A 26,964-nucleotide genomic window follows, 5' to 3' on the forward strand; every position below is an offset into this window, starting at 1 on the left:
CTGCGGATGGAGGAAGTCGGCAGCCCGTTCGCGTTCGGCCAGCAGCTCCGGGACGCCTGCTGGCGGTGGCTGAGGGCCGAAGATCGCGACGCCGAGGGAATCATCGACCAGGTGGCGCTGGAACAGTTCATCGCCCGCTTACCAGCTGGAACCGCGGAGTGGGTCCAGTGCCACCGCCCGGCGTCGCTGGATCAGGCCGTGGGACTGGCGGAGGATCATCTGGCGGCTGTTCCGGCAGCAGGACAGCGGACGACAGCATTTTCTTTCTCCTCTCCTCTCTCTCTTTCTCCCCCCCCTCCTCCCGTGTCCCGTCCTCGCCCCATTCCCCCACCACGGAGGCGGGGGCCGGCTCCACCCCAGCCGGCCCGCCGCACCCGTGGTGCTCTCCCGTTTCTCCTTTCTGTGTCTGTCTCTCCCCCCCCCTCAGGTGAGTGAGCCCCAGAGCACAGCTGCAGAGGGAAGCCCCGGGCCGGTTTGCTGGCGCTGCGGGGAACCGGGCCACCTGCAGCAACAGTGTGTAGCGATGGAAGTGGGGGCGGTGGTGCGGATCCCCGACGCGCCAGAGGCTGCCCTCGATCGGGCCGGAGCGTATCGCATACCGGTAAGTGTACAAGGGGCTACATATCAGGCGTTGGTGGATTCAGGTTGCAATCAGACCTCAATCCGCCAAAGCCTGGTGCAAGGCGAGGCATTGAGGGGAGCACAAGGGGTGAAGGTGTTGTGTGTGCACGGGGATATTCACAGCTACCCGTTGGTGTCGGTCCACATACATTTCAGAGGGGAGAAATCGATAGTGAAGGCGGCGGTTAATCCTCGCCTTACCCACTCTTTGATTTTGGTGACTGATTGGCCGGGATTTCGGGGTTTAATGGCACGCCTAATAAAGAGTGGGTCCTGCCGGTTAACAGGGGGGGGCCCCGGTGTCGCTTTGGCTGGAGCTGCGGTCGCAGAGCCGTCTACGTCATCTCCGCGACAGAGTGAGGAGCCACCGGCCCCTCCTCTTTCTATTGGGGAATCCCTCGCGGATTTCCCACTGGAACAATCGCGAGACGAGACTCTGCGACACGCGTTTGACCAAGTGAGAGTAATCGATGGTCAGACGCTCCCGCCGGGCGCCACCCCGTCCTTCCCCTATTTTTCCATTTTGAAGGATAGGTTATACCGAGTGACGCAGGACACTCAGACAAAAGAGCGAGTCACCCAATTGCTAATTCCAAAGAGCCGCCGGGAATTGGTATTTCAGGCGGCTCACTTTAATCCCATGGCTGGACACCTCGGGCAGGATAAGACACTCGCCCGGATAATGGCCCGATTCTATTGGCCGGGGATTCGCGGCGACGTCCGTAAGTGGTGTACGGCGTGCCGCGAATGCCAGTTAGTAAATCCAGCGGCCATTCCAAAAGCGCCCTTGCGCCCCCTACCATTAATCGAGACCCCATTCGAAAGAATTGGGATGGATCTCGTCGGGCCATTAGATCGGTCAACACGAGGGTACCGCTTTATATTGGTTCTGGTGGACTATGCAACGCGATACCCGGAAGCGGTGCCTCTTCGCAATATCTCAGCACGCAGTATTGCGGAGGCCCTCTTCCACGTCATCTCCCAGGTTGGAATCCCGAAAGAGATTCTGACTGACCAAGGCACCTCGTTTATGTCACGAACAGTGATGGGAATAATGGCGTTAGAAATAAACAGCGTTACTAACGGCGTTACTTTTTTTAGTAACGAGTAATCTAACTAATTACTTTTTACATCGTTATAACGCCGTTCCCGTTACTTACAATAAAATACTATGCGTTACTTTATTAAAGCTGTTTTCATCTGGCACGCTGCTCGTTCAGCCTTTCTTTCCTCTGCTTTAGTGTGGGGCGGGGAGACGCGAGACAACGGCACAGTAAGCCAATCAGAGTAGATTTGGACAACATACGTGGGTAGGCCACGCCTACTGCACTACTGCGCGCTCTTTCAATCGGAAGACACAGCGATGGCAAGCGGTCAGCCCAGCACTGCGCTTTCACACTGGAAATACAGCCATTACTTTTCATTACTTGAAATAAAAGGCAAGAGTGTTTACGTGCAATGCACATTATGTCGAGGAACAAAGCGTTTGTCCTCGTCAGTGGCCAGTAATTAGTAACATGATTTTAATAACTACAAAAATATATTACATTTGATAGATGTCTTATCTCACATTGTCCCACAAAAATATTAATATAGTGTAGATAACACTACTAATTGGTTCTGTTAAGTGTCCATTTGGGTCATTAAGCACATTTAACATTCACTTTTATTATGATTACACTAATTGAATTTGATTTTTTTTGAGGGGGAACAAAATGTAACGGAATAATTACTTTCTCTGGTAATTAGTTACTTTTATGACAAAGTAACTCCGTTAGTAACTCAGTTACTTTTTGGGAAAAGTAACTAGTAACTATAACTAATTACTTTTTGAAAGTAACGTGCCCAACACTGGTCACGAACACTGAGCAAACTGTATGGGCTACTGGGTATTAAACTGATCCGCACCAGCGTTTATCACCCACAGACGGACAGTTTAGTTGAACGGTTCAACCGCACCCTCAAGAATATTATCAAAAAATTCGTAAGTGAGGACGCACGTAACTGGGATAAGTGGCTCGAACCCTTGTTGTTTGCAGTGCGAGAGGTCCCCCAAGCCTCCACGGGGTTCTCCCCGTTTGAATTATTATATGGGCGTAAGCCGCGCGGCATCTTAGATATTCTGCTGGAAAATTGGGAGGAGGGACCTTCACCGAGCAAAAACGAAATTCAGTACGTTATGGATCTGCGCGCAAAACTCCACACGCTCACCCACCTAACTCAGGAGAATTTGCGGCAGGCCCAGGAACGGCAAGCCCGCCTGTACAACAAGGGCACACGCCTTAGAGAGTTCACTCCGGGAGATAAGGTACTCGTCCTGTTGCCCACGTCGAGCTCCAAATTAATCGCCAAGTGGCAAGGACCCTTTGAGGTCACACGGCGAGTCGGGGACGTCGACTACGAGGTTAGGCGAATGGACAGGGAGGGGGCGCTACAGATCTACCACCTCAATCTGCTGAAACTCTGGAACGAGGAGGTCCCCGTGGCATTGGTGTCGGTAGTTCCGGAGAAGGCGGAGCTGGGGCCGGAGGTCCAAAAAGGGTCATTGGCATCACGTACCCCTCCGGTCCCCTGTGGAGACCACCTCTCCCCGACCCAACTCACGGAGGTCGCCCAGTTGCAGGCCGAGTTTTCGGATGTGTTCTCGCCCCTGCCCGGTCGCACTAACCTCATAGAACACCACATAGAGACGCCCCCGGGGGTGGTAGTGCGGAGCCGTCCTTATAGATTACCCGAACACAAAAAAAAGGTGGTTCGGGAAGAACTTCAGGCCATGCTCGAAATGGGCATCGTCGAGGAGTCCCACAGCGACTGGAGCAGCCCAGTGGTCTTGGTTCCCAAGGCCGACGGCTCGGTCCGGTTCTGTGTGGACTATAGAAAAGTCAACGCGGTGTCTAAATTTGATGCGTACCCAAAGCCTCGTATTGATGAGCTGCTCGATCGACTAGGCACGGCTCGCTTTTACTCGACACTGGATTTGACGAAGGGATATTGGCAGATCCCCTTGACTCCATTATCCCGGGAAAAAACGGCCTTTTCCACACCGTTCGGCTTACACCAGTTCGTCACGCTTCCTTTTGGGCTGTTTGGGGCGCCCGCTACGTTTCAGCGGCTGATGGACCGGGTCCTCCGGCCCCATGCCACCTATGCCGCCGCTTACCTAGATGATATCATCATTTATAGTAATGATTGGCAGTGGCACCTGCAACACCTGAGGGCCGTCCTTAGGTCGCTGAGGTGGGCGGGACTCACTGCCAACCCGAAGAAGTGTGCGATTGGGCGGGTGGAAGTACGGTATCTGGGCTTCCACTTGGGCAACGGGCAGGTGCGTCCCCAAATTAATAAGACGGCAGCGATTGCGGCCTGCCCGAGGCCCAAGACCAAAAAGGGGGTGAGGCAGTTCCTGGGGCTGGCTGGCTACTATCGTAGGTTTATACCTAATTATTCGGACGTCACCAGCCCGCTGACTGACCTCACTAAAAAGGGGGCGCCAGATCCGGTCCAGTGGACGGAGCAGTGCCAGCGGGCTTTCTCTGAGGTAAAGGCTGCACTGTGTGGGGGGCCACTTTTACACTCCCCTGACTTCTCTCTCCCTTTTGTGTTGCAGACCGATGCGTCGGACAGAGGGCTGGGGGCAGTTTTGTCCCAGCAGGTGGAGGGGGAGGACCGCCCGGTCCTGTACATCAGCCGGAAGCTGTCGGTGCGTGAGGGGCGCTACAGCACAATTGAAAAAGAGTGCCTGGCGATTAAGTGGGCGGTCCTCGCCCTCCGTTACTACCTGCCGGGGCGCTCTTTCACTCTCTGTTCGGACCACGCGCCCCTCCAGTGGCTCCACCGCATGAAGGATGCCAACGCGTGGATCACCCGTTGGTATCTGGCACTCCAACCCTTCAACTTCAAGGTGGTCCACAGGCCGGGGGCGCAGATGGTCGTGGCGGACTTCCTCTCCCGTCAAGGGGGGGGGGGGGGGGGGGGGGGGGGAGTCGGCTGCGGGCCGGACGAGCGCCCGGCCTGAGTCGGGCGGTGGGGGTATGAGGCAGCGGGGGCATGGTCAAGCGCCGGTCTGTGACAGGAGGGTGGAGCCGGGGAAGGTGAGTGGCAGAATCCCAACACCTGAGGATAATTAACCTGTGTTTGTGTGTGTGTTTTCCCAGTAACCGCTCCCTATTTAAGGAGGCAGAGAGAGAGGAGAGGGAGCGCAACCCGGGACCAGACAAGTGTGTGTGTGTGAATGAATGAATGAGATACTGAAAAGTTGTAAAAATAAATCGCCTGTCTGCCTCCAAACGTTGTCCTGCCGTCCTCTGTGCTCCACCCACGCTCGATACGCGCTACACTGACATATAGGGCATCATGTTGCAGCTGGACCACATATCCGTTATCAAGGCCAAATATTCCACATCACCTAGCGCTTTTTTTTCTTAACGTGCCAAAGCCTCGGATGAGCAGGCTTTCGTCTAAATGGGGGAACAGGGGCGCTGCGCCCTCTTACTCTCGGCATGCGCCCCCTTACCGACTCTGTGAAAACATCCCAGCAACACTACGTGACAATGTGTCTGATCATCAAATACGTTATAACTGCTCCAAAAATATTCCAATCATAGTAGATACACCGCCAGACGGTGCAAAAACAATCCGAATTGGCGTTTTCCAGACTGAGGCGCCATGTTGTTTAGTTGTTTACTTGTCGCGGCTGCTCTCGCGAGATTTGACATGGGTTACATACAAGGTCAGCTGACTTGTAGAGCGAGATTTCTCGAGACTGAATGACCTTTCACCCACCGGCGCGGGAGCTTTTGACAGAAGTAGTTTGCGAGTTGTTTTTGTTGACACTTGGGCATTTAAAGATGTCGTCCCGCGGCATGAAGTGGAAGAAAGCCAAAGACTGTCCGGGGCAGAAGAAGATTAGGCCAAATTAAAAAAAAAAAAAAAAAAAAAAAGTGTGTTTCCGGTAACCCGACCGATCGAGAATTTCCGCGTCAAAATTGCCGACCGTAAAGTTTTTATTACAAATTTCCCTCGATATTTTAGTGTAAGCGGCGTTAGTTTGTCATAATTTTTTGTTTCAATGCATTCAAGTTGTGAAAGAAACGATGAAAAGTAAAATGTTTCGCCACTTCTATCAGCCCTCCTCCATAAACTGAGCTGAGCCGCCATTTTGAATCCTCATTCACGGCTGTAATGCAAATTGCTTCCTCTTCAGTATACAAGTGCACTTCCATGGCAGGGAAAAACACTACATTTTGCCGCCTATGTAGTCCCCTATTTATACAAATAGGAGTCATTCAGGATTCAGCCATGTTTGTGCTCGGTGTTTTTGCTCGACCCAAGTTCTACAGTAGGCTAGGCGAGGCCGTCTGCTTTTAATGGAAGTAGCCTAGCCTAGGACGTTATTTTCACGTTATTTCTTGATAAGGTGTTTTCACGTTATTACATGACAATATCATGAAATATCGCTTCCGTAGATCATAACTCTCGCGATAATTTTTTTTTTATTCATTTAAAGATTTAAAACACTTATTTTATTATGATGTGTGGTATAAAGGATTCTGTGCCAAAATACTATTTTGTAAGATGTTTACTTGTGTTAATTTTTTCGAACAAAATGAAAAAAAAGAAAAAAAAAACAACTTTCCTATCTACCGACCTTATTTTAGTATTTCATGTTACTGGAAACACACTATTTTTATTTTTTTTTTGGCCTTACTTCTTTCTTTTTCAATGTTGACAGACAATTTGTTACAATTTCCCTCTCAGATAGCCTCAGAATGTCCCATTGGAGCATTTTTCAAAGGCTTTGCCCGGCGGGGGGGGGGGACAACCGGCACCATCCCCCCCCCCCGCTTCGCTCCCTCGCCATGGTGAGCGCCCTCATACTAAATTTTTCTAGAAAAAACCCTGGATGAGTATCTAATACTTTTAATTATAATAATAATAATAATAATAATATATTTAATAATGTGGTATTAAAATCCCCCCCCCCTCACGATATGATCGTCCATCACGATGTTTGCACTGTAAACATCATCGATGCCAATTAAGGGGACATCGCACAGCCCTATTTCACGCACTCCATCAAGAAAAAAGTTAAACATGATGAACATGGGCATACTGTTTTGAGCATACGATTTTTTAAAAAGAAACTAGCTACATCAAAGTCCTTCAATAAACCCATCCTTTAGCGCAAATGAGCTTAACCTAGTTCAAAGCATGACGCTAGCAGTAGCTGCATAAGGCAAAATCACGTGGGCCTTTCGTCAACAACAAGCCACGGCGGGCAAACATTAATAATCAAGTGTCCTTACCTTAAAACGCTGTCTTGACCACAGAACTTCTCAAGTATTTCACTTAAATCCACACGGGTTAACAACACACCCAACACAGCTAGCGAGATATGTGGATCTGCGCTAGCTTTGTATTGCTGTTCCCCTCAGTATGCTTACTCTGTCTGCTGCCCGAACTGTGAACATTATAGCCTACAATCTTTTCATCAATTTCTTCAGTAGATGCCGTTTTAGACATTTTATTATCCCCATCGAAATATGCTATTATACTAACAGGATTATAACTCAAATCACACGATGCGTATTCAAATCACAACTGATTTATTTTACTGTTGGACAGATCATAGCATATCTAGCCTAGCTGCACATAGCCTAGCTGCTGGTAGGCTGATAACTGATAAGTAGCTGATATTCTGAACAGATTGGTGATCCTTACCTTAAAAAAGTCTGTGACTTTAGGCAACGATTCTATCATTACCTGCATCTCTCTTTTTTTTTTCCTTTTATGCGCCCCGCTAACATGTGAACGCTTCATCTTTCAAAGCCTCTAAATTTGTGTCTCTGCAGTCTGCAGTCTTTGGCGCGCTTTCGTGCATGATGTTACATTTTGTTACATTTTATTCTGGTACAGTTGTGGGTGTTCGTTTCGCGAACCACATCCACCATGTCTCTTACAGCAGGCTACTGTGCGCTCATTTATTTCTAACCTTATTTCTATCCGTACATTAATGTAGGCCCACGATTCCGACAGTTTATTATTTTATTAATATTACAAGGCCCCTGATTGGCTGTGGCCCAGGGGCTTGAGCCCCCCGAAGCCCCCCCTTAAAGCGCCGGTGCATGTTCGCCATCGTCTGTGTGAGACTCGCGTGCGTGACAACTGTCCTTCCCGTGATTCATTTCCAGAACGCATTTCCCCTTCTCCGTTTTAGCCTTTTTTTTTTTTTACTCAGTAACGGTTGTGATGTAAAATGTACCGAAGTACACTACTTAAAAGAAAACATACTTAAGTAAAAGTACACTCTTTAAAAATTACTTGAAAAAGTATAAGTACACAAAAAAGCTACTCAAGTACAGTAACGCGAGTAATGTAATTCGTTACTTTCCACCTCTGCTTTTGCATGCCACTGTACATCATGAATCGGCGTGAGGATGTGTTTTGATCGAGACTCTAAAGCTTTTCTACAAGTGGCTCTGGAGAAGGGCATCGGCTAAACGCTGTAAATACAATACAAATAAACAATTTAAACTCGACATTATATTCCAGATATAAAAGTGCAGTAATCCAGGCAGATTAGATAAAGTCAAGGTTTAAATGACATGATAAATTTACACACCTCAGGAGCACGAGGAGGGTATGAACTTTTTCCCCCCTGCATTTACAGGATTATAATGAATACCAAATTTCTGGTGTAAACGCTCTTATTAATGATTTATGAATAAATCTGTTCGTATCCAGCCTGATAAACGAGGCTCGGCGTCAGGACGCGACGTTACACACTGACCTCCAGCAGGTTTGGCAGCTCTTTGGAGATAATTCTGTTCATTAAACAGCTGTCCATCTTTGGCACCCTGAACAGGAGGACGGACACACACACACACACACACACACACACACACACACACACACACGTACGAGTAAACACACGCAATATAAAGCACACACACACAGCTTGGTATTTATACATATTATATCTAATGCGTGTTGGTTCTCACCAGTCTCATTATGTGTCTTGAGTCATTCGATGAGCTCCGTACACCAACCTGTTGCACTGAACACACGACCAACAGATTTAATACGCACGCACGCTTTCAATCTTCGTGCTACACGTCGCTCTTCACCAACTACTCCTCTCATGCTGTGTTTAAAAATGCTGCTTATAATTTTAAACGTGTTTCCAGACCCAACATCCTTTTGTAAACAATCCTTTACAACCCAGAAACAGACTCCGCCCCATGTCACAAGCAGAGCTCCTCAGCGCCACGTCTTTTCCGTGTGTGTCAAATCCTAAACTCAGAGTGCTCTTCATTTCTGTGATACAGTTCAGGAATGTGGGATTGAGCCACCCTATGTGAGCCTGACCTCCTTGTTTACACTCTAAATCTTTACATACCGCCCCTTTAATATTTGGTCAGTGCTCTGAATAAAGTGAAATCGTCAGTGAGGATGAGGCGTACCCTCGTATGTCAGCTCCACGTCAGTCTGACTCAACAGCTTCCCGAGTCTCCATTTCTTTCCTGACTGGTCACAATACTCCAGTCCTTCCTCCACGGCACACACTCGCTTCGCCCGTTTAGCTTTGCCTTTCAACAAAGACACACAAAACACAACAGCAGGAATATTTACAAAGTGTAGAAAAGTGCTTTCCCTTACAAGGCTCCATGTTTGGTTCATTTTGACAAGTTTGAATGACAGCCGTGTCGATACTTTTCTTAGCTGCTGTGTAATCGCTCACCTGAGGGTGGAGTCTGACAAGACGGAGAGAACACTTTCTTTTGCGCTTCCTCTTCTTTCACTTCCTGGGACGTTTTCTGTTTCCGAGGCGATGTGACCGGACTCTGACCTGAAATCCGAAGGGAACAGATAAGAACTTTAAGGCTTTCTGATCGAGTCGAATCACCGATAGGTCAGCGTGAGATCGTTCAGATTTTTCACCCTTGTTTGCTGCAGGTTTAGATGGTGTGGATGGACTGCGGGTTTTCCTGACGACGGATCTGCGTGTGGATCTGATGGGAGAGCGAATCAGTACTGAGGAGGAGGAGGACGGATCACCAGAAACACCTGTACAGAAAGAACAAAATGAATCTCAATGTAAATCCTTTAGACAGAGCTGTTAATTTATACACAACAAGTAGAGCTTCAATAAAAAAAAAAAAAAAAAGGGTTTTCAGTCGTGTTCCCGAATGAGGATGCTCAGTCAGTCACACAAAAAAGGCAAAGAGTGTCCCAGAGATGTACAGGACATCATGAACTAACATGAATTCTGGACTCTGATTGGTCAGGAGCAGATCTTTTATGGGTGCGGTCCTGCATCACACCCAGAATTCCCAGGATAGATTCCGGATCCACTGCAACCCTGACTAGGATAAAGCGATTACTGTAGATGGAAGGATCTGTGAGATCTTTAAAAAAAAAAAAAGCTATTCTGTGGCTGGGAAGTTATTTAATTTGAGGGGATTAAAGCAAATAATGTGCATGAAATCGCTCACTTCGCGCAGTCAAGCAGACAGAGGAAGTCCGTGTGCGCATGCACAGGTTTACCTTCTTCTTCTTTTGGGTTTTACGGCAGCTGGCATCCACAGTGTTGCATTACTGCCATCTACAGGTTTACCTTTGAGCGTGCACTGACAGTTCCATCATTCTGTCACTAAACGCACAGCTGATCACACCGAGGTGCTCTCTGACCGCCGATATTTATTAGTTTGGTCCTGCGTTTCCTTTCCTTCATACATAACATAACGGCTTTTCTTCTCACTTTCTTTCCGTTCCTGTAGTCGCTCTTTCATGTTTTATTCACACGCTCATGTCCTCCGTTTTTCTCTCCTGTTTCAAATTTGTATCCCACAATGCCTTGCGCGAACGGGGAACGCTCACCATGTGATGCATGATGTAGTATCTTGAATTGGGTCACAGTGAAGCAGGAAAAAAATAGCGGAGAATTTACAGCCATGTGGCCTGAAATGCATTTACTGTTCTAATAAATAAATAAGTCTGTGATTTGAATTCAGTAGCTTTCGGCCACTAAACAAAAATAATTGGGTGTTGGGGAAATTCTTTTCTGAAAGGCAGATCTGAAAGGCAGTCTGCATTTACAGTAAGTGGCATTAACTATGAAATAGTCCATAGTTCATTCAACAGAGACAGACAGTCGAGGAGATCTTAGAGTTTAACTTGTAGGAATAATTTAATTAAATTTAAGAACCTTTTTTTCCTCTCAAATTCCTGAGAAAATCCACCTTAAACTGTCATTAAGGCTTTGCTCCAGCCATCGATAACCGATATTTGAGAGATTATACTTCTAAAACCTTCCACAGTTCATACAAGCCCTGAGTTTATACTTGACAGATGCAATAAGCAGGCTACAGCAGTGAAGGTAAACTGTCCAACAGGAGCACACTTCTGAGTTTCATGCAGAAAAGGAGCGAGGAATGAAGTGAATGTGCACTGAATGCTGCAGGTCTTTGTACCGGTGTCACGGTCTGAATTTACCAGGTAAATTTAAACTGTAGCAGCCACAGTCTAAAGGCCCGGTCACACAGCGCTTTACGGCTTTATCACGGCCAAAACCCGTCCAAAAGTGCTCTCCCGTGAAGCAGACGATGTTGTTCGTGTTGATGTCGAAGTTAAGACGTGTTACAGTCGATATACAGACGTGACAGGACGCAGGGGAAAATCGGAACGGCGTCGGACGCGGCAAAAAGTTTTGGACTGCTCAAAACTTTAGACCGCGGACAACCACGGCCGGCACACGTGGTAAAGACGTGCAACACAGGTGAAAAACACGTGATAATCAGTGTCCCGGCCGTTATTAAAACTTGGGGAGACGTGGTAAGACGCGAAAGTTTGGCGGTCTATCACGGGCAGAGCACGGTCATCGGACGGGTGTTACGCGTTGGTATCACGGGATATAGCGTGTGTTTAGCGGCTTATCACTGAGAAATGGATTTTTCCGCGTACATAGCACTGTCTAAGCCCGTTAAACGACGACTCAAACAAGTTCTAAATTCGATTGATCACTGTCTAATCACTTCTGCATCACTTCTGATTTGCGGCATTTATAAATACCGTAATTTTCTGAGACCTCGGCACTTGCAGTCTAGATGTCAAGGGGTGAACATGAACCCTCAACGCTGTGATGTCCTCATCTTAATGCTCCAGCACCAACTGATACAGGCTCAACATATCCTACCGCTTTTATATGCGCAGCAAGCCGCTCTTCCAACGATGCTGAGCCGCGGTTACCCGTGATTTGACAGTGCTGCAGCAGTGAAACAGCCGCCGACGGCCATACCCCGTACAAAGCACGGCAAAGCCAAAATTGACCAAAAATTACCACTTACGACCACGTCCACCAGATTTTTGTATCTTTTTGTACGTGATATAGACGCGGAGTGCTGTGTGACCGGGCCTTAACCTTGCCACAGTATAAATTTACCAACTTGGTATAATTGGGCCTAGTCTGAATTTACCAGCCTAATATGAGATTTATGTTCATACTTGAATTATTTACACTTTATCTTGATGAATGCTGATTTGTTTAAGTAAGACTCCTCATTATTATAATAATTTCGTTATTCTCTCAAATTTACCAACTTGGTATAATTAGACTGCTGTCATTGGGCCAAGTCAGAATTTACCAGCCCAATATGATAGGAGATTTATGATCATACTTGATACACAAATAAATTATTTTCACTTTATCTTGATGAATATTGATTTGTTTGAGTGAGACTCATCATGATTATGATTTCTGATGTTTCGGTGGTCTTTCTCGTCAGTGTCACTGGAGTACTTTCCAGTTTGTAGGAAGAAGGTAAGTTGGGTCATCTTTCTTTTGAAAATGGTGAATCGCTGGTCTCGTGCCTCTTTGGACTGTGTGTTTTGCTGATCTTCATTTTGTGACTGGGAAATGATTGTTTCCTCATCCATATTCAACAGCTCGTCTACTGATAATCAAATCTCACAATTGTAGGTCACAGTTCGCGTTCTATTAGTCCACAAATGTGTTGAAATGCTAGGTACAAAATCGCAGCAAGAAATGGTAACTTTAGACTTCCCGGAAGTTGACCGGGGGAAAAAAAAATCGGTCTGCGCATGCGCATGGTAAATTTATACCAGCGCACGATCAGACCGTGACACCAGTTTCCCCCACAATCCAAAGACATGCAGTTAGGTTGACGTGGGGCGGCCTTGGGCTGAGGTGCCCTTGAGCAAGGTACTGAACCCCTGACTGCTCCCCGGGCGCGCTGGTGTGGCTGCCCACTGCTCTGGGTGTGTGTGTGTGTGTGTTCACTGCTTCAGATGGGTTAAATGCAGAGGATGAATTTCACTGTGCTTGAAGTGTGCATGTGACAAATAAAGGTTTCTTCTTTCTTCTTATATAGACCCTTTTCAGTCACGTGACCTTCGTAAACGCGACCACCACTTTGGACATGTAGCGGACTTCGGCTCGAATCGGTTTGAATGCGAGGAAGGCGACAAACGGAGAACATACAAGAAAAAGGAGCGAGATGCAGAAAACACCTTCGCTATCCAGCGACGTAAGGCATTTACAGGGCGAGCAGAGGGAGAGGTATTTGCAAAAATTGAGGTTAGCAGGCTTAGAGAACGATGTTTATCTGCTTCCGCCTGGATTGTTCACTGACGTACGGAAGTACACGAAGCCCTCGTCTTTACCTGACTTCGGCCCACATGATCTGTATACCTATGTCGTTAAAAACCCATCGCCATACACATACACGCCAACGTCCGAGGTTCCGGAGCGCGCTCCGGCTTGCTCCCGGAGTGCTCCGGCCGAGGTTCCCCTCAAATTAAGCAGCGCGCGCCGGCTTGCTCCCGGAGTGCTCCGGCCAAGGTTACGGAGCGCGCTGCTTAATTTGAGGGGGAGCAAGCCAGAGCGCGCTCCGGAACCTCGGACATTGGCTCCGGCAGCTATTTACACTGGATCCGGTGTAAATAGCTGCCGGATCATAATTACAGTAAACTAGTAAATACAGTAAAGGAAAAACTTGAGACTGAAAGGTTTTAACAGTCATCCAAATGACTGAACGTAAACATTGCTACAGTAACATACCAGCTACTTGCTGAAATTAGCTAGTCAACAATAGCTACTACAGAAGAACAAAGAGGTTACAATGGGTTATTTTAGCCTATTTGGTTACACACTCGCCGCCACAGAATGTTAACAGCAATGTAATGCCTTTTCTGGCTAATTTTATTCGTCTTACCTCCAACAAAGTGGTCACTGCACAAGCGCTGGTATGCCGAGGGCTGCCAATCTTTCCTGTTTATGGCCGCTATCCATCTTCTCCGTCGGTCAGCATCTACCGGGATCCGATAAAATGATAACCCTTGCCTTGTTTGTTGATGGTTACTACATCCAGGTGCACAACAATATAGTGGCATGATGGAAGTCTTGCTGAAAATAAACACTTTCTTTGCTGCTGTTCCTCAATGTTGGCTGTGGTAAACTACTGGTAGTACATGTCCAAAATGGCGGCCGCGTTTGTCGTGACGTCACGTGAAAAGGGTCTGAGCCGAGCCACCATTTTGAATCCTCATTCAAGGCTGTAATGCAAATTGCTTCCTCTTCAGTATACAAGTGCACTTCCATGGCAGGGAAAAACACTACATTTTGCCGCCTATGTAGTCCCCTATTTATACAAATAGGAGTCATTCAGGATTCAGCCATGTTTTTGCTCGACCCAAGTTCTACAGTAGGCTAGGCCTTCTGCTTTTAATGGAAGTAGCCGAGCCTAGGACGTTAAACCATACTTTCACGTTATTTCTTGATAAGGTGTTTTCACGTTATTACATTAAAATATCATGAAATAACGTGATAATTTCGTATCATGAAATAACGTGATGTTATTACATCATAAATATATTGTAAAAACGTGATAAGATAGTTATAACAAAGTTTTCATGTAATTACTTGATACTAAGCCAATTTTTTTTGAGTGTGGCAGCAATACGCTTCCGTCGATCATAACTCGAACTCTCGCGATATCTTTTTTTTTATTCGTTTAAAGATTTAAAACACTTATTTTATGATGATGTGTGGTATAAAGGATTCTGTGCCAAAATACTATTTTGTAAGATGTTTACTTGTGTTAATTTTTTTCGAACAAAATAAAAATTAAGACAAAAAAAAACACTTTTTCCTACCTACCGACCTTATTTTAGTATTTCATGTTACCGGAAACACACTACCTTTTTTTTTTGGCCTCAGGGCGGAGAGTCTCGCGCTCTTACTGACACTCACATCTTTTATTCTGCTGCTTTTAATGCTGTATTTTTCTGGCGGTTCGCGCGAGAACATACAGGGACAAAATGGCGCCTGGGGGGAAAAGGCAGCGCGCGGAGAAAGAACATTCAGCTGATATTAGCCAGCTAGCTAGTTAGCAAAGCTCGCGCGGGAATATCGACAAATAACCTGAAGAACTCCACAACTCCTCATTTATGAAACGCGTTTAGTGAGTGGAATATTTGACCGGTGTTTATTAGCGTAGCTTAGGACTGCACGATTATGGAAAAAATGATAATCACGATTATCTTGACCAAAATTGTAATCACGATTATTAATCACGATTATTCTTGACGTTAGGGAAATCACTTAAATTTTATTTCACTATATTCAAAACAAACAATATGAACAGCTTTCAGTGCAGAATGAAATTTAAAAGAGAAATTCTGATTTCCAAATGACAAATAAATGAAATTTATCCAAGAAATTACCAAAGGATGAAGGAACTGAAAACTCAATTGCAACAATTACATAGCATTATACTGAGGCTGAATCCAAAACACGTCCAAATAACAGAACTTGAGCCCTTTCGAGGGACAAACTCCTCCTCACCTCCCCCTGCTTCTTCAGACACAGATGGACTCTGTTGTTCCGACATAGATAGCTTTTCTCTCTCACCTCAATCTGTTACCTACTCTTACGTACGGAGCCGTAGAGGGGACATTCCCCTCTACGGCTCCGTACCTTACGCTATCACCCCTTGAAGAAGATACCGCTGCACTGAAGCTCTGCGCACTTGGCTTGCTTGCTTATTTAGGCGGAGTAATGAAACCTTACATGCGTCAGTTCGCACAAACAACACAGTTTGTGTTTTATTTATTTATTTAAATAAATAAATAAAACACAAACTGTGTTGTTTTAACACACTAGTGTGTTAAATAGTTCAACACAGTTACTGTGTTATAGAGTTCAACACATTTATTAACACAAACTGTGTTGTCCTTATATAAACATGCTGATGTGTTAAATATGTGTTGTTTTTAACACATCTCTTTTGAGAGTGTAATTGCTTTCAGTATTTCAGCCAGGTTTGGGTCACTATCTAACATTCATCGCAACTCACTTAAAAAAAAAAAAAATCACAACCTTAAGCAGTAAAATAATTGGATTGGAACAGAAACCACTTCTCAGCATCTACAACAGAAACACAAATAGCCTTGGAAACTAAACACATACACACACTGCACAGTCAATACTGTCGTTTACCTTCAGGTCAGAGAAATGGATCACTCACGGCCTATACCATTTGGAAGGGGCCTTATACGTTTTTGTTTCAATTCTATACGGATTGAACTAAATGATTATTCCATGATGAACAATGGGAAGGGTGAGGTTAAAATATATTTGAGGGTTGGCGCTCCGGGCACCATGCTATAAAGACTCTAGCAATCCCATAATCTATCACAACATGTGTGGCAAATTATATTAATGTGTATGTGGGGATGTGAATGTGTGTGTTATGAATGTATTTGTGGTGTGTTTTATATGTTTAATGGTTCACAAATTTGAAGATATAATAAATATTCTGATTTATAATGATTTCAATTAATCTATCAGGAAAAGGGTTTAAGTTAGGCCATATAAACATCTGCAGCCTGAGACATAAAGTTATGGGACTTCCGGTGTAGCGACTAATGGAGTAGGACGCGTTTCTCCGAGCTCCTGCAGCAACCTTTAAAAAAAAACTATTTTAGGTACACCTTTTGTATCCTTTTTCGGTGTGTGTGTGTTCTCCACCATTATAATTTGAATTTAATGCCATCTTTTTGCAGATTAAAATGCCGCCAAAGCCTAAAGTACCTATGGACCCTTTTCACGTGACGTCACGACAAACGCAGCCGCCATTTTGGACATGTACTACCAGTAGTTTACCACAGCCAACATTGAGGAACGGCAGCAAAGAAAGTGTTTATTTTCAGCAAGACTTCCATCATGCCACTATATTGTTGTGCACCTGGATGTAGTAACCATCAACAAACAAGGCAAGGGTTATCATTTTATCAGATCCCGGTAGATGCTGACCGACGGAGAAGATGGATAGCGGCCATAAACAGGAAAGATTGGCAGCCCTCGGCATACCAGCGCTTGTGCAGTGACCACTTTGTTGGAGGTAAGACGAATAAAATTAGCCAGAAAAGGCATTACATTGCTGTTAACATTCTGTGGCGGCAAGTGTGTAACCAAATAGGCTAAAATAACCCATTGTAACCTCTTTGTTCTTCTGTAGTAGCTATTAGCTAACGACATTAGCTAGCGTTGTGTTCCTTTGCTGTTGGTAGACTGTAGGACAGATCAGAGGCAGTGTCCTACAAACAGCGCTTAATTTGAGGGGGAGCAAGCCGGAGAGCGCTCCGGAACCTCGGGCGTTGGCTCCGGCAGCTATTTACACTGGATCCAGTGATCTGACACCTCTTTTGACTATGTAACAAAAAAAAAAAAAAAAACAACAACAAATAATTAAATAAAAAATGCAAGTTTATTTAGTGTTAATGTCTGATTTTGATATCTGTCTTGTTGGTGATTTCTCTCATGAAACGACATCCACAAAATATCTGCAGATGAACTTAATTTGCAGTGTTATTACAAAACATGCCCAGAAGCGCAGCGTAGCGCCGCGCCCCCCTCCCCCCCTTTTTTTCCGCACCGGAGCCGCTCATCCTCTGCGCTCCGGGACCTCCCACTTTACAGATTAAGCACTGCCTACAAATAAGTGTTCAAAACAAGAGTTTTCAGATCAATACCTGTGTATGGCGATGGGTTTTTAACGACATAGGTATACAGATCATGTGGGCCGAAGTCAGGTAAAGACGAGGGCTTCGTGTACTTCCGTACGTCTGTAAACAATCCAGGCGGAAGCAGATAAACATCGTTCTCTAAGCCTGCTAACCTCAATTTTTGCAAATCCCTCTCCCTCTGCTCGCCCTGTAAATGCCTTACGTCGCTGGATAGCGAAGGTGTTTTCTGCATCTCGCTCCTTTTTCTTGTATGTTCTCCGTTTGTCGCCTTCCTCGCATTCAAACCGATTCGAGCCGAAGTCCGCTACATGTCCAGAATGGTGGTCGCGTTTACGAAGGTCACGTGACTGAAAAGGGTCTATACAACCACCGCGGCGTGCTTCGCACGTTGCATCCCTGCCTCGTAGTGACTCCCCTTCTGGTCTGGCCGAAGCCGCAGGCGGCGCTGCTTTTCATGATTTTAAGGCCGAGCTGCTCTCGTCACTCCGTGTTGAGATGTCGGCTATTTTTAAAGCTGAGCTTCAGGCTGCCTTGACCGAAAACTTGTCAATTATAAAGACTGAGCTACAGGCAGTGAAGTCTGAATTATCTAATAGCATTACAAACATCCAGTCCGATGTGTGCACTCTGAAGTCTACCGTAGGTGAAATGGAGACATCGCTGTCCTCCTGCGCCGGCGACATTACTACCTTACAGGTTAAAGTGGAGCATCTGACAACTGAACTGACGAGATTGGACAATAAATGCGAGGATTTGGAGGCGAGATCGTGGCGCAATAACATACGGCTAGTGGGCATTCCCAAAGATTTTTCCACCTCCTTTACTGCTACAGCTGTTTCCTCTCTGCTCAAGGAGGCTTTTAAGCTTGAGAAGGAGCCTCTTGTGGACCGCGCTCATCGTACTCTCCAGCCGAAGCCCGGAGAGCGCCCGCGCCCCATAATCGCTCGTTTGCACTACTATACAGACTGTGTGGACATACTGCGCCGAGCCAGGGCTCAGCAATGGATCAAGATTGGAGACATGAGTTTTTCTGTCTTCCCCGACCACACTCCGAGGACGGCCCGTGCCCGAGCCTCCTTTAATGATGTCCGACGCCGACTCCGCGAAATACCGGGGATTCGCTTTGGTTTGCTGTACCCGGCGCGCCTCCGGGTCACTCATAACGGTGCAGAGAAGGAGTTTAAATCACCAGAAGAGGCCAGTGCATTCATCAGGTCACTCAATAGTGAGAGAACCGAGAAATGATACACAACCTTGAGGAAGCAGTGTTAGTTAATATTGACAGTTATTACTTTATTTCACTTGTTTCCTCTTTTCTTCTTTCTTTACTATTCTCATATACGCACACTGTGTGGTTTTCAGTTTTCACTTTAACTTGGACTTGATTGGTTGTACCGTTCTGTCAAATGTTGCTAGGCCTGCAGGAGCTCAATCCGAAGCTCGATAGTCATGCTTAAAGCCGTAAGTTTTCGTTTTGGGGATCTGACTCCTTGTGGAGTTAGCACTGGGTTCTCCATCGTTTGGGGATGGGGTCGTTGTAAGTGCAGTGGGGTGGGGTGGGGGGTTCAATCTGTGTGTTTTCTTTTTTGTTTTATTTTGTTTTTTTGTGTGTGTGGTTTTTTTTTTTTTGTTTTTGCGTTTTCCCCCCTCTTTTCCTTCCTTCCCTGGGAGTCCGCATTCAGTCTATTTCTATCTCTAGGAACTATGTCCACCAATGCTCGTACTTCTGATATTCCACATATTGGGTCCTCTGTGAGATTTCTGAGCTGGAATATTAAAGGCATGGGGAGTCCAATTAAGAGATCAAGGATATTTGCTCATTTGAAACGTCTTAAAGCTGACCTAGTGTTTCTGCAGGAAACCCACATGCGTGTCAAAGATCAGGTCAGACTTAAATGTTCCTGGGTTTCTGAGGTGTTTCACTCTAATTTCAACTCTAAAGCCAGGGGGGTTGCTATTTTAATTGGTAAGTCAATTCAGTTTTCAGCTTCTAAGGTGATATCAGACAAAAATGGCAGATACTTAATTGTTACAGGCACGCTATTCCATACTCCCGTTTTATTAGTTAACATATATGCCCCCAATTTTGATGATCCACACTTTATGAATAAACTTTTTGAATGTCTTCCCTCATTGAACAACAGCCTTCTTATAATTGGAGGGGACATGAATTGTGTGATTGATCCCAACCTAGACCGCTCTAACCCACGAACTCTGACCCCTTCTTTAATGTCGAGGTCACTTTCATATTTTATGTCCAAGAACAGTTGCATTGATCCTTGGAGATTTTATAACCCTTGTACCAAGGAATATTCATTTTTTTTCTCAGATGCATCAGTCTTTCTCTCGGATTGATTATTATTTTATTGATGCTCAACTAATTCCCAAAGTACTGTCTGTCAATTACCACCCGATTGTTATTTCTGACCATGCTCCTTTTTCTTTAGATGTTCAGTTCTCTTCACAACCCCGGTACTCAACACCTTGGAGGTTCAATACATTACTTCTCTCAGATGATAAGTTCACCGAATTTATTGCAACTAAAATTGATGATTATATCTCTATAAATCAAAATGATATGGAACCCATTTCTTGTTCTCTGCTGTGGGAATCATTAAAAGCATACTTGTGGGGACAAATGATTTCCTACTCTGCCCACTTGAATAAGTCCCGTAAAACCAAATTGCAAGAACTTTCTATCAATATCACCAAATTGGACCAACAGCTCGCTACTTGCCCCTCTCCCAGTTTACTAAACAACGTGTTGATTTACAGACTGAATTTGATCTCATCAACACTAGTGATGCAGAGCAACTTCTCTTACGATCACGCTCCACATATTATGAACATGGCGACAAGGCAAGTCGGCTCCTGGCTCATCAACTACGTCGCCAGGCAGCCTCACGTATGATCCCTCAGATAAAAGATTCATCCGGTTCATTGCATAAGGATCCCACTACCATTAATTCTGTTTTTCACTCATTTTACTCCTCTTTATATACGTCTGAATCTCCACCTGACACCACTGTAGTGAATTCATTCCTAGATGGCCTTAATTTTCCTGTGTTAAGCTTAGATGCTGCTAAAAAACTTGACTCGCCATTAACGGTAGAAGAAATCACTCTCGCTGTGAGTAGCATGCAAAATAACAAAGCTCCTGGCCCTGATGGATTCCCAGTTGAATTTTTTAAGAGATTTCAGGAAAAACTGTTCCCTTTACTGCATGCTGTTTATAAAGAATCACTGGAACATGGCACTCTCCCTCCCACTTTAAAGGAGTACGCCACCCCCAAGTGAAATTGAGTCAGTCCCTGCAGTCCCTAGAGTTGGATGAGTGAGCCAAAGCATTTTGTAGCCGACCCAGCCATTGTCCTGATCTGGAAACGTCCCGGTTAGCTTTAGCTTAGCGTAGTCGCTGTAATCCGGTGTCTCCAGATAGCATTGTCGTTGCAAAAGTGAATCAAATAACTCAAGATTTTTTAAAATTATTTCTCATGACCTGTACATTCACATCGAGTACACATATCAATGCAAATTAACACGAAGGGATTTACTAGACCAATTTATATCTGGAACTATTTTCGGCCACAGCACAGGCAAAGCACCGCTGCAGGCGCAAAGACACCACGCAGCTAAAAGCTAAAGCTAACCGGGACGTTTCCAGATCAGGACAATGGCTGGGTCGGCTACAAAACGCTTTGGCTCACTCATCCAACTCTAGGGACTGCAGGGACTGACTCAATTTCACCTGGGGGTGGCGTATTCCTTTAAGGCAAGCCTCCATAAGTCTCCTCTTAAAAAAAGATAAGGATCCAAATCTCTGCAGCTCATAAAGGCAAGGCAAGTTTATTTATATAGCACATTTCATACACAGTGGCAGTTCAATGTGCTTTACAGAAGTAAAAGCAAAACAGTAAACAATAGAAAATAAAATTACATAAAATAAATGGGGAAGAAAATTAATAAGAATTAAACAATAGTAGAAATATAATAATAAAATGAGATAAAAGTTCAATTTAAAAAAAACAGCAGAATAAAATAGAATAAAAGTTAAGTAAAATTTAAAACATGGAGAGACTGTAAAAGTAAAGAGTTTAAAACATGTAGAGATGGCAATATTAATAATTTAGCAGAAAGCATCTGAAAACAGCTTGGTCTTTAGTCTAGATTTGAAGCTGCCAACAGCAGGAGCATTTCTGATGTCCTCTGGCAGTTGGTTCCATAGCTGCACTGCATAGTAGCTAAAAGCTGCTTCACCACACTTTGTTTTAACAACAGGTTTTAACAGTAAATTTTTCTGCTGCGATCTGGTAGATCTGATTGGGTTAGGCCGCTGCAACATATCAGAGAGGTAATTGTGCCCTGTACCATTTAGAGATTTGTACACCAGCAGCAATGCTTTAAGTATGATTTTAGCCAATTGATAACTTTACCAGTCAACCCAACCCAATGTTCAAGTCAATATAGCAGTATGTTGTGATCAACAGTATCAAAAGCTGCACTGAGGTCCAGTAATACCAGGACCGATGTTTTGCCTGCATCAGTATTAAGACGTATGTCATTTATAACTTTAATCAGCACTGTTTCAGTGCTATGATTGGCACGAAATCCTGATTGAAAGTTATCAAAACAGCTGTTTGATATCAAGAAGGCAGTTAATTGATTGAAGACAATTTTTTCAAGGATTTTCCTGATGAATGGTAGATTTGATATTGGCCTGTAGTTATTTAATACTGAAGCATCCAGATTATTCATTTTAAGTAGGGGCTTTACAACGGCTTTTTTCAAGGACACAGGAACAATGCCAGTCTCTAGGGATGTATTTATGATTTGAAGCACATCTGTAATTATAAGATGTAGAACAGACTTAAAAAAGTTGGTGGGCAGAATGTCCAATTCAGATGTTGAGGAACTGAGATTTTGTACAGTTTTTTCAAGAGTCTCATAATCAATTAAACAAAATTCTGACATTGTGTTGAAGTTATCTGTCTGTGTCACTGGTGATTGCAGTTTTTCAATTATTTGCAACTGAGATATATTATGAGCAATATTATGTCGTATTTTATCAATTTTACCTTTAAAGAAGGATGCAAACTCATTGCATTTATTAACTGAGAAGTTCAGGTGCTAATTGTGGTGGGGGATTTGTTAGCTTTACTGTTGAAAATAGCACACGGGCATTGTTCATATTCCTGTTGATGATGTTGGAGAAGAAAGACTGTCTTGCTTTACCAATTTCATAATTATATTTACAAAGCATCTCTTTATGGATTTGATAATGGATGTGAAGTTTAGTTTTGCGCCATTTTCTTTCAGTCTTTCTACATTCTCTCTTTAACAGTTTAACAGCTGGGTATTGCTTCCATGGTGCTTTCTGCTTATCATTGACTCTTTTGATTTTGAATGGAGCAATATCATCCATAATTTGGGTCATATTTAAATTAAAAATTTCCAGTAAATCATCTACAGAGTCTGACATTTTGGTTGAGATCCGAGAGAGAGCTTGCTCAAAGAGAACACGTGTTGTCGTTTATGACTCTCCTACCCATAGTCATTGAGCTGTTCTGAATGTGAGGAGACATAGAAACATCAGAGAAAACACAAAAATGATCAGATAAGGCCAGGTCAACAACAGTAGTAGAAACAGTAAGACCCTTTGTGATGACGAGGTCAAGGGTATGACCACGAGAGTGGGTCGGCCCCTGTACATGTTGTACAAGGTTGAAGTTGTCAATAAGTGTAAGTAGTTCATTGGCATAAGTGTTTTCAGGATTATCTACATGCAAGTTAAAATCCCCAGATATAATAAGACAGTCAAACTCTAAGCAAATGACTGACAACAGTTCACCAAACTCTTCCAGAAAAACTTTGGCTGAATGTCTCGGAGGCCTGTAAATAGTTAATAATAATATGTTAGGAGAGCATGTAACAAGTGCACATAAGTGTTCAAAGGATGTAAAATCACCAAGTGAGGATTGTTTACATTGAAAAGAGAATTTGAATATATTTGCGATCCCTCCACCTTTCCCCTGTCGGGTAACATTCATAAAATTAAAATTTGGGGGAGTTGCTTCAATAAGGGTGGTAGCACTATTTGCTTGATCCAGCCAAGTTTCAGTTAGAAGCAAAAAATCAAGATTATGTTTGCAGATAAGATTATTAATTAAAAATGACTTGTTTGAAAGTGATCTAACGTTCAGAAGAGCTAGCTTTACAGAAAGTGTAGAAGTATTATCCGCTTGGGCACTCTGATGTTGTTTTGAAACAGGAAGGAGACTAGACTGGTTTACCCCCTGGGTTAAATATGCTCTATGTTTTCTATTTCTTATCAACACAGGAATAGAGAATGGCATAGGCATACTGAGTCCCAGCTCGTTTTCAAAACTACACCCAATGCAGGGACCCCCAGCACATCATACTAGACTTTCTTTATGTTCCATTTTGTTTGAGATTGAGAGGATTGGAGATGTCATGTATCTTTTAGATGGTGAAAAAGATTGGTAGCCAGCTGAAAGTCCTGGGAGAACACAGTTCAGTCTGTTGGTTGATTTTTGATGAACTGGGTACACAGCTTGTCACGACAGATTTGGGCTGGAAAAAGAGAGTGTAGCCATTTGCATCAGTCTTTGCATACTATTTGGGAAATCCATGCAGGGGGGAGACGGAGATGGTACGATAAAATCAGAAGAGCGAGACTTTGGTGAGGCCTTTGTAAGTGTCTCCATGACTGTCTCTGTGGTGACTGTCTCACTGATTGTCTCTGTGATAGTTGCATGGGGTCGAGAAGTGGACGAAGCAACCTTGACATGGTTATCTTTAGTCAGGTCCTTAATCTGGATGGAATCGCATGATAAAATCGCATGCTCACATTCTCCGTGTGATTGTTGTTGTCCTTGGCAGTCTGCCCCAGATGGTTCTTGGCAGTCTGCTCCAGATGGCTGTGTGTCCTTGGTGAAGACTTGCATAGATGATTGTTTTGGCATTGCAGAGGAATTGTTTATATTTGTAACTAGTCAGTCTGCGACATCTTATCAACTGTTCTCTTCAATGTTGACTGAGAGAAAATTGCAAGTCTATAATGATCTGCTAAAACTTTGGTCCCAATCCAGCTAAGTTCAGCGCTGTTTGGCTTGAAGAATTCTCTGCGATTCCAGAAAAGGTTAAAATTGTCTATAAAGTTCATACCAGATGAAAAACAAGTTTTTCCAAGCCTGTGTTAAGACTGAAGAGTCGACTAAATGCAAAACTTCCCCTTGCAGGAAGTGGGCCACTGATAAAAGATTGTATTCCGGTCTTATAGAGATGAGAAAAGAGTTTTTTGAAGTCCTCTTGGACAAACAGCTGTTCTCTGAAAACATCATTTGCTCCCACATGCACAACAATACGTTTGATAGTTTTATGCTCGGACATGAGTTTCAAAATGCTGTCTTTGGTGTCAGAGATGGATGCATTTGGAAGGCAGCAAATAATCATTCCTTGTCCTTTTAAATGTCTTACAGTGGAATCACTAAGAACAAGGGTTGTGGGATCAGGTGGTGTTATGAGCTGCTTTTTGCCTCTTCCCACAGCTCTTCAGTTGTGATGCAATTTCTTTTTACGATGTGTTTGTCCGCCTGAAAATTCCGCTTCCACATCCCTGAGGCATTCAATTTTGTTCTGAAGCCTTATGGGCTGTGGATTTTCCATAGGATTGTAAATCCTATTGTAATTTGTAGACCTAGCTCTATTTCTGATAGCATGGCTGTGGAGCATGGGTCACATAGTATCAGAACAAGCTGGTGTTGAGGTAATAACTCTTCTGTTTTTATTTTCATCTGTACTCACATTTTGCCCTGTTAGATCGATGAATTCATCCACTCGATCTGCAATGTCATCGGCTTGTCGGGGTACATTCTCTGCATTCTCAGCCACCGTTTCTGTACTCCTTTCCTGAGATATTGCTCTTAATTCGTCAGTCTTTGGCAGAGCATCAATCTTTGATTCCAGGATAGAAATCCTCTGTTCTAGTTCTGTGCATTTTCTGCAGGATCTCCTGGATTTTCTGCCCCCTGGCATTTTGTTTTAAAAGCTAACTTATCTTATAAAGATGAAAAATAAAATGAAAAAATAGTGGAAATTAAATTAAAATTAAAAGCTTATAAAGATGAAAAATAAAATGAAAAAGTAGTGGAAATTAAATGAGAAAGTAAAGTAAAATAAAGATCAAGCAGGAGCAAAGCAGGAGCAAAGCATAGTAAGTGATACTAATACTGATACAATAAAACAGACGACTGTAATCTGGTAGGCAGCACGACTTATATGATTTCTCCGTGTCAGATATAGAACTATAACCATGAGTCGTTGACCTGTCAAAAACTGCAGTGGGCGTGGCAGTATCACCGGGTACATACCTCGATATTTCTCCGTCTTCCTTGGACGGTACAGGCTGGATTTTCAAAATATCTGTGACATATGCAAGCGCCCTTAACTCTTCTACCCCCATGGTAGTTGGCAATCCCCGTTCTCTCATATGCCTCTGCAATTCTGCCTTCTTCCATAAGGCATATTTACTAAGGTTTGGCTTGTTTGCCGTCATGTTTTCGTCTCCGATGAGGCCTCGACGTTTGACCCCTGCGCATGCGCGGCGATATGTGTGAACTGGTCTATTGTGCCCTTATTCAAAAAATGAAGAGGAAAAAAAGCTTCTTTCTTTAATAGTGGTGTTCCATAGGTATAGAGAATGGATACATAAAGAAACCCATTGAGTTATGTGATGGTTTCGGTCCTGTGTGTGCCTGCCACTACAGGAAACCCAACGAGTAGTGAAGTGTGAAGTAGAGTAGGAGTCAGGACAGTACGGTAGTGAGTAACTTGTCGCTGTTGTTGCCCGATGTTTTGTATCACATAAGGAAACAGTATAGGAACTGTAACGGTAAAGTTAACAGTTTCTCTAGTGTCTGGATAATCAGCATTGGCTTACATGGGCGTCAGTCGTGGGGCTGTTGGCCAATCACAGCCGAGCCGAGGGTTTCGGTCCGGCCCCCTTCTCCCTCTTCATCTGTCAATCAATTAATCAGCCGTGCAAAAATGGAGAAGAAATGCAAGGGAGAAGCACAAAAATTAAGAGAAAAGAAAAGCAGATGCGGCCAAGTGTCAGAAACTGACAAATATATTTTCTGCTGCTGCATCATCTGCACCATCCTCAGCAGTACCTGCAGCTGTCTGGAGGACAACATGACCCGGAGGGGGAGGCGACTCAGGTGGGCGGCTGGAATGTAATCCCTTAGCAAAAAGAAGTTTATTCAAGTGTACTATGAG

General features: G+C 44.3%; 1 protein-coding gene and 2 long non-coding RNA genes across 3 annotated transcripts in view; 2 read left to right on the top strand and 1 right to left on the bottom strand.

The window, feature by feature from the left end:
• The window catches only part of LOC132873948 (uncharacterized), a 29,126-nt gene extending 19,487 nt beyond the window's left edge, over window positions 1–9,639 (top strand). The window contains exon 3 of the long non-coding RNA XR_009651617.1: window positions 9,577–9,639. This is a non-coding gene — a long non-coding RNA (uncharacterized LOC132873948). The remainder of the gene's footprint in view (window positions 1–9,576) is intronic.
• The window catches only part of LOC132885533 (titin-like), a 978,782-nt gene that overhangs the window by 367,638 nt on the left and 584,180 nt on the right, over window positions 1–26,964 (top strand). The gene's annotated exons all lie outside the window — the stretch shown is intronic.
• Window positions 8,411–9,172, bottom strand: LOC132873666 (uncharacterized). The gene is made up of 3 exons (XR_009651589.1): window positions 9,084–9,172; window positions 8,622–8,677; window positions 8,411–8,477 (listed from the first exon to the last, which is right to left on the bottom strand). It is a non-coding gene; the product is annotated as an uncharacterized LOC132873666 (long non-coding RNA).

The sequence above is a fragment of the Neoarius graeffei genome, chromosome 1 (genome assembly GCF_027579695.1).
Source record: "Neoarius graeffei isolate fNeoGra1 chromosome 1, fNeoGra1.pri, whole genome shotgun sequence".
Taxonomy (NCBI): Eukaryota; Metazoa; Chordata; class Actinopteri; order Siluriformes; family Ariidae; genus Neoarius; species Neoarius graeffei.